Source organism: Ambystoma mexicanum, chromosome 6q (assembly GCF_040938575.1).
Source record: "Ambystoma mexicanum isolate Mex_15411 chromosome 6q, UKY_AmexF1_1, whole genome shotgun sequence".
Classification (NCBI taxonomy): domain Eukaryota; kingdom Metazoa; phylum Chordata; class Amphibia; order Caudata; family Ambystomatidae; genus Ambystoma; species Ambystoma mexicanum.
Window position 1 is genome coordinate 501,172,481 of NC_090937.1, and position 6,589 is coordinate 501,179,069.

Here is a 6,589-nt window from a genome sequence, read left to right on the forward strand (position 1 = left end):
GAAGGGTTTGAAGTATTGAAAAAAGCAATACAGTACAGCCCCTGTGTTAGGAATACTAAATTATAGTGAAGAATTATATTTTCTTTCCCATTCAAATGGAGAAGTCATGACAGCAGAAGACGGCATTAGGACATGGACATAAACCACTGTTATATTATAGTGGGATTTTAGATCCAATAATGAAGGTGCACTATCCCTGTGAGCAATCCTTAGCAGCTGCTACATTTGCAATTGAAAATACTTCAAGTATAACAATGGGGTGTTCAGTAATGTTATTTGTAGAGCTTGCATTATTTGCAATTTTAGAGAAACTCAAAAGTACATTGACCACACAAAGAGCATCGGGGTATGAGGTGATTATTTCCAACACTGTGGTTAACATTGATAGATACAAGACAGTGAATCCAGTAATGTTTATAGCAGAACCAGTAGGAGAGTATGATGTACATGATTGTACAACGTATATTGAAAATTATAATGAAATCCCTCGATTTAGAGAAAATGCTATTGGGAGGGAAAGTTGCTTTTATTGATGGTTCTTCAAAAAATTTCCAGACAACTGGGGAGGATGAGTGGGGAAAGGCATACAGTATCAGCTGTAGTGAAACTGAATAGAGAAGGTGAATTTGAGTTTGTAACAAACATGAGGTCGCGGATGAGGAAGTGATGGTGTACTCTGACTCTACCTATGTGATGTCAACTGTACATGCAGGACTGTCACACTAGAAAAGGAGGGGCTTCCTCCGCACAGATGGCACTCCAGTGCAACATGAGGCCCTATTGGATAGGCTTATAGAAGCAATAAGTCTCCCATTTACCTTAGTAGTCGTAAAATTCACAGCACATTCTAAACTATCAGATTTATTTTCCTCTGGAAACAAAGCCACAGACGTAGAGGCCACAAAAGCAGCCTATTATCCACCCATATCTAATTTAGAGAAAGAAGATGTTAATCAAATAACAGGATGATGAATGTTGGTAAAGGAGGGCTTTAACATGCTGTTTATTGTCCAGTTAATTGAAGTACAAGGTCGAGCTCCACAAGAAGAACAAGATGTATGGAGAAAGTAGAGGATTTCTTTATCCCCCACTGAGGCAATTTGGAGGCAGAATAGCACTGGACAGCCAGCAAGGCCTCTAGCATTACTGAGAGTAGCACTGGAGCAGCTTCACTACCCAACATATATGTCTCGAGAGACTCCAGCTGAAACAATTGCAGAGGAGTTGTTCTCACCTAATCTCCTAGACAATGAGTTCATTGGGAATTGCATTGTGTGTCCAAAATGTACTGCAAACACACTTTGTGAACAGTAAAAGGAGCAATCCCTAGACCCAATCACCCATTGGAACATTTACATGTAGATTATGTAGATATGCGACAGATATGTAAAGGCTATAGATATATGCTGGTTGTAGTATGTCTTTTTTCTAGATGGATAAAAGCAGGTCCGTGCAAACACCCTGATGCATCGTGCGCTGCCAAGTGTCTGGTACGCAAGGTCTTCCGTAGGTGGGGTTGTGCAAAGCTTTGCGGTTTGACAATAGACTGCATTTTGTAAATGAACTTTTCAAACAGATATTACTTCTGGTAGGTATAAAACACAGATTTCTGTCTGCTTACCACTCACAGGCCAATGGTATCTGTGAGAAATTAAATGGACTCCTCAAAGAGAGGATAGCCAAAATCAAGATTACTTTAAAAAAAAAAGGATGGTTGCATTGTTTGACCCTTGCTTTGTATATATCCATCTAACTCCTCATGAGTCTGTGACGGGATGCTGTATGAACACCCTGCTAATGCCTCCAATTAGGGTAAGAATTGATGCCCACAGTGTAGGGAGGGCATTAGGTGACAAGATGCATGATTATTTAACAACAATGATTGCAAGTGTTTCTTTCATGTGTCAACAGATAAAGAACAGAAGGTAGGGGTCAAAAGGAAGCAGCAAAGACAATCAAGTGCATGAAATGGAAGATTTGTTAAAACCCCCAGGTTGTACCCAGGAGACCTGGTGCTAGTGTCCAAATTCATACGCACCTGGAGTAGGTCTAACTTTGAGGGTCCACATGAAGAAGAGGAAGCGAGCCCAACTGCAGTGAAATTGAGGGGTCGAAGAGCGTGGCTACATCTACTTGACGTCAAATCATATAAAGGCGAAGACATCCCAATAGAAGATTGACAAGTAGTTCAGTGTATACAGACCCACCAAATGGCTAGAAACATGAATAAGGAGAAAGAAGTGCAGACAAGCACTATAGATTAGGGTTCAATGTTTTTCAAAACCAACTAAAGATAATTTGTTTCTAGATTTGACAAGGAGAACATACACTTGCAGCTACCTTCGAACACTCCTTTTAGACAGGATCAAGAGACAATGAGTGAAGAGTCTGGACTTGAAAACAGAAAACAGAAGCCAGAAATGAAAACAAAAAGAAAATCAACTATTGTGTATGATACCCATCATCACACTAGTATAAGCATTCTTATCTGTTCTTTTTCCCATATACTGCAGGCTTATCCAACTTAAGTTTGAAGAGGAATACATATGATTACATTATTGGAGGATCCAAATATCAATTGTATTTTCTGAAGAGTGATAATTGCAATAATACTTCTGTTTTTGTGATTAAAAAGAAGATAACAAATGTACATATTGAAGTAAACACAAGATGGAGAGGCTTTAACATTTTAGAGATGTATTGCCATCCAACAGATCGATAGGATATTTAGGGTGATATCAGCTGTTAATATGATTTGTGTGTTTCTCCTTATTTTTATGGCATTACAAATTGTTGCAGAAAATGGCACTAACATGGAGGGTATTAATGGCAGTGATATGAAGCGTATTAATGAAACACATATTATTGGTCGCACTAAAGGCACAGATAGCCTGTTTTACAATATAACTAAGAGTTTATTTTGATTTAAAATGGGTGTTGAGGAGAACAATGAAGGTTTAAATATGTATCTTGAAAATTCAGTTCATTTAAAGAATAAGATATGGTACCAGCACATGAAAGAGGTGGGCAAAAGAACCTTAGACGAAAGTTGTTATGTTTGATCCTTAATACCCTACGCCATGAATGCGGCAAGAACATGTATTGTAATAGAAATGTCTTCACATGATGCAAAATGCCTCAATCATCTAGCAGCATGCACAACCAGAGGACAATTTGAAGGAAAATGGTGATCAAAATTGTCATTCCCATATGAAGATACCTATGTGAAGACAAGAAGGATGGAAAATGGACTAAGATGGACAAGCAAGAAACTCATGTATCCCTTCCAGATAGGAGAATGAATAAAGGTTGTCTTGATGAAGAAGTTGAATTGCTCAGATATAAGGATTCACTTGAAGTCATGAGGATCCGCTTGAAGTCCAAAGCTAAGTGCAATTCATGGTATGACTCTGACCTAGCTACACTTAAACATATGTGTAGGGTGGCTGAGAGGAAATGGAGAGCTTCCTGCTCATCCTCTGACAAACCGGTCTGTCATCTGCTCCAAAGGAAATACCGACTCTCTGTACGCACTAAGAAGAGAGCCTACATTTGAGCCCGTGTCTTTGCGGCATCTAACAACTTGGCAGAACTCTTTAAAATCTGAAAGGAGCTTGCCAACCCTGCAGCAGTCTCCACCCCTCCTCCTGCCTCCCAGGCTCTCTGCAGTGCACTTGCCTTACACTTTATCTCAAAAACTCATGCCATCCTGTTAACCGTCTCCTCCCATGCCCCTCCTATTCCCTCTCAGTCTGTGCTTGTAGACCCCCCTTTAACCACCCCACACCGTCCTTCTCTTCCTTTCCTATTTTCTCCCTGACGAGGTCGCTAGGCAAGTCTGATATATGAAGGCCTCATCAAAACAGGTTCATTCCAGCTCATCTAAAACCATCAAGGACCATATTAACACCCTCGCTCTGTCCCTTGCTGATTTTTGCAACCACCCCTTTGCCTCAGGATCCTTCCCCTCCCCTCTGAAGCACTCCCTTGTGCATCCTCTTCTCAAGAAATCCACAGCTGATCCTTCCTGTCCGGCTAACTATCGCCCAATTCCCATTACCTCCTTTCTGGGTAAACTCCTTGAAAAGCTGGCAATCTCTCAGTTTAACCTTCATTCAGATTCTGTTGGCTGTCTCCATGACCACCAGTCTGGCTTCAGAGCGGGCAGATGCACGGAAACTGCTCTCCTGAACATCTGTAAAGATCTGCTCTCCACCCTGGACTCTAACATTCTCTTTGTCCACATCCTTCTTGATCTCTCTTCTGTCTTTGAAATGGTCAACCACACCATCCTGCTCAACTGTCTCTGTGATAACCTGGGTATCACTGATCAGGCTCTGACCTGGCTAACCTCTTTCCACTCTGATCCACCCTCCCAGGTCCAACTAGGGTCCTTCCTATCATCTATCTTCCTCTCTACCTGTGGGGTTCCACAGGGGTCTAACCTCTCACCCTGGCTCTTCAACCAATACCTGGCAACTCTCGCCCACTGCATTGCCATTTTCTGCTCAAGTTTCCAGTGCTATGCTGATGACACTCAACTCATTTTCCGGTTGCCCTCAACCACCTCCTCTCCCTCTCTCATCTCTGACTGCCTAACTGCCATTCAAGATTGGTGTGCCGCCAATGATCTTTGTCTGAATGCCAGCAAGACTGAGATCCTCCTCATCAGCACACCATCTCCATCCTTTTCCCTCACTCTCTGGCTGGCTGACCTTGGCCCTCCTCCTACCGCTACCTGCCAGGCTCCTCATGGTCATCTTTGACTCCACACTTTCTTTCTCCGCCCATATCTCTGAGGTCCCTAAAAAGTCAAACTTCCGACTGAACCTCCTCAGAGGTACTCTGTCTTTCCTCTCCTTCCCTCGGAAGCTCACTGTCTACCAAGCTCTGGTTCTCTCTAGGTTAGACTATTGTAACAGCCTCTTTCTAAATTACCTGCCTCTACTCTGCGCCCTCTGCAACTTATCCAGAACAGAACTACAAGTCTTGTCCTTGGCCTCAAGCCCTGGGATCGTAACTCTCCAGCTCGGAAATCTCTCCATTGGTTCCCAGTGGATGCAAGGATTACATTCAAAGCCCTCTCTATTGTCCACAAGGCTTTCTGGGGCCTGGGTCCAAAATACCTTCAGCTATCCCTCTGCAAATACCTCCCCTCTCGAGCTCTTCGCTCCTCTACCTCTAACTCCCTCCGGTCAATCGTTTTTCAAAGAAACAAGCTGGGGGTAGATCTCTATCTTCGGCTGGGGCCTCCCTCTGGAACAGCCTCACTGCCACTCTAAAACCTGAGGACAACCATCTACACTTCCAGAATCACCTCAAGACCTTCCTCTTTGCTTCTGCCTTCGCTCCCCCTCTCCCCTGCTGATCTGCTCTCTCTTGGCACTGTGCACCTGGCCACCCTCTGTCCCCTGGGCCCAGGTACCTGCTCACCCTGCCACCCTCTTGCACTGCCACCCCGCCACCCCTTGCACTGGGGACTGTATCTGTACCTATACAGCCCCCTCCCCCATTTTCTTCTTTCTGTGCACTTATCTGACTTACCCAGTCTGCTGCCTTAAACACAGCACTTGCATCTTGCTGGCTGCACTACCACGGTTTATTGCCTCCATTCTCTTTTTATTTTATTTATTATTATTTATCTGCTCTCCTCTGCTCCACACTTTCCACTCTCCCCCTTCCATGCACTTTTTCCCCTTTTCCCTTTCCCATGCACTTGCACGTTCTCAATGTCACTGGGCATAGTAAGATCGTTGTTGTGTTGCGTTGTTCTCCCCTGTTCCCCTCCCTTGCCTAGTCGCACTCTGAAACACCTGTGTACGAGTATGATACAAATAAAATATCATATCATAACTGTAAAAACAGGAGAGCCAAGATGTGGAGAAAGATGTCAGTTTGTGATATATGGACATGTTTTCACCAGTACTGGATGGGAAGAAGGGCTACTGGCCTGCCCTGCACATCTATTGAAGAAAGAATCAACAGTGCAGATAGTGAGTGACAAATGCCTGGAATCATGGGCCAAGTACGAAAGGTTACTCACATGTCATGTGCTGACAATGAAGCAGGACCAGTTTCTATAATACCACTGAGAGATTCAACAACATGCTTCAGGAATGATGGCCTGGTTCTGGTGTGAAAAAATAAAGGCTGAGGACAGATAATTGAAGTCCCAGGAAAGAATGAAGGAACAATATTGGGCCTGTGGATCCAGAGCCTACATTCAGTTGCCTAAGAATTAGGAGGAATATGCTCTATGGTAATGCTACATGTACCAGCATTGGTGATTCCCCAAAGTGACCTCCATATTGATGAATTTCCAAAAATGGATGATCACATGAGAATAAAGAGATCACCAGAACTCCGCTGACTGAAGAGAAGCAATTATTTTTCAACAAAATCAATAGAGTCCTATGACAATATCCCAGATGAGCATAAACGGTTCAGCAAGACAGCAATGATAACGACAGCTATATTCTTTTCAGGCCTTCAAGATGCAGTAAACACCAAGTGTCTGCATATTACAAAATGGGAGCTGCTACAGACGATCAATGCAACAATATGAGAATTCACTGTAATCTGAGAAGAA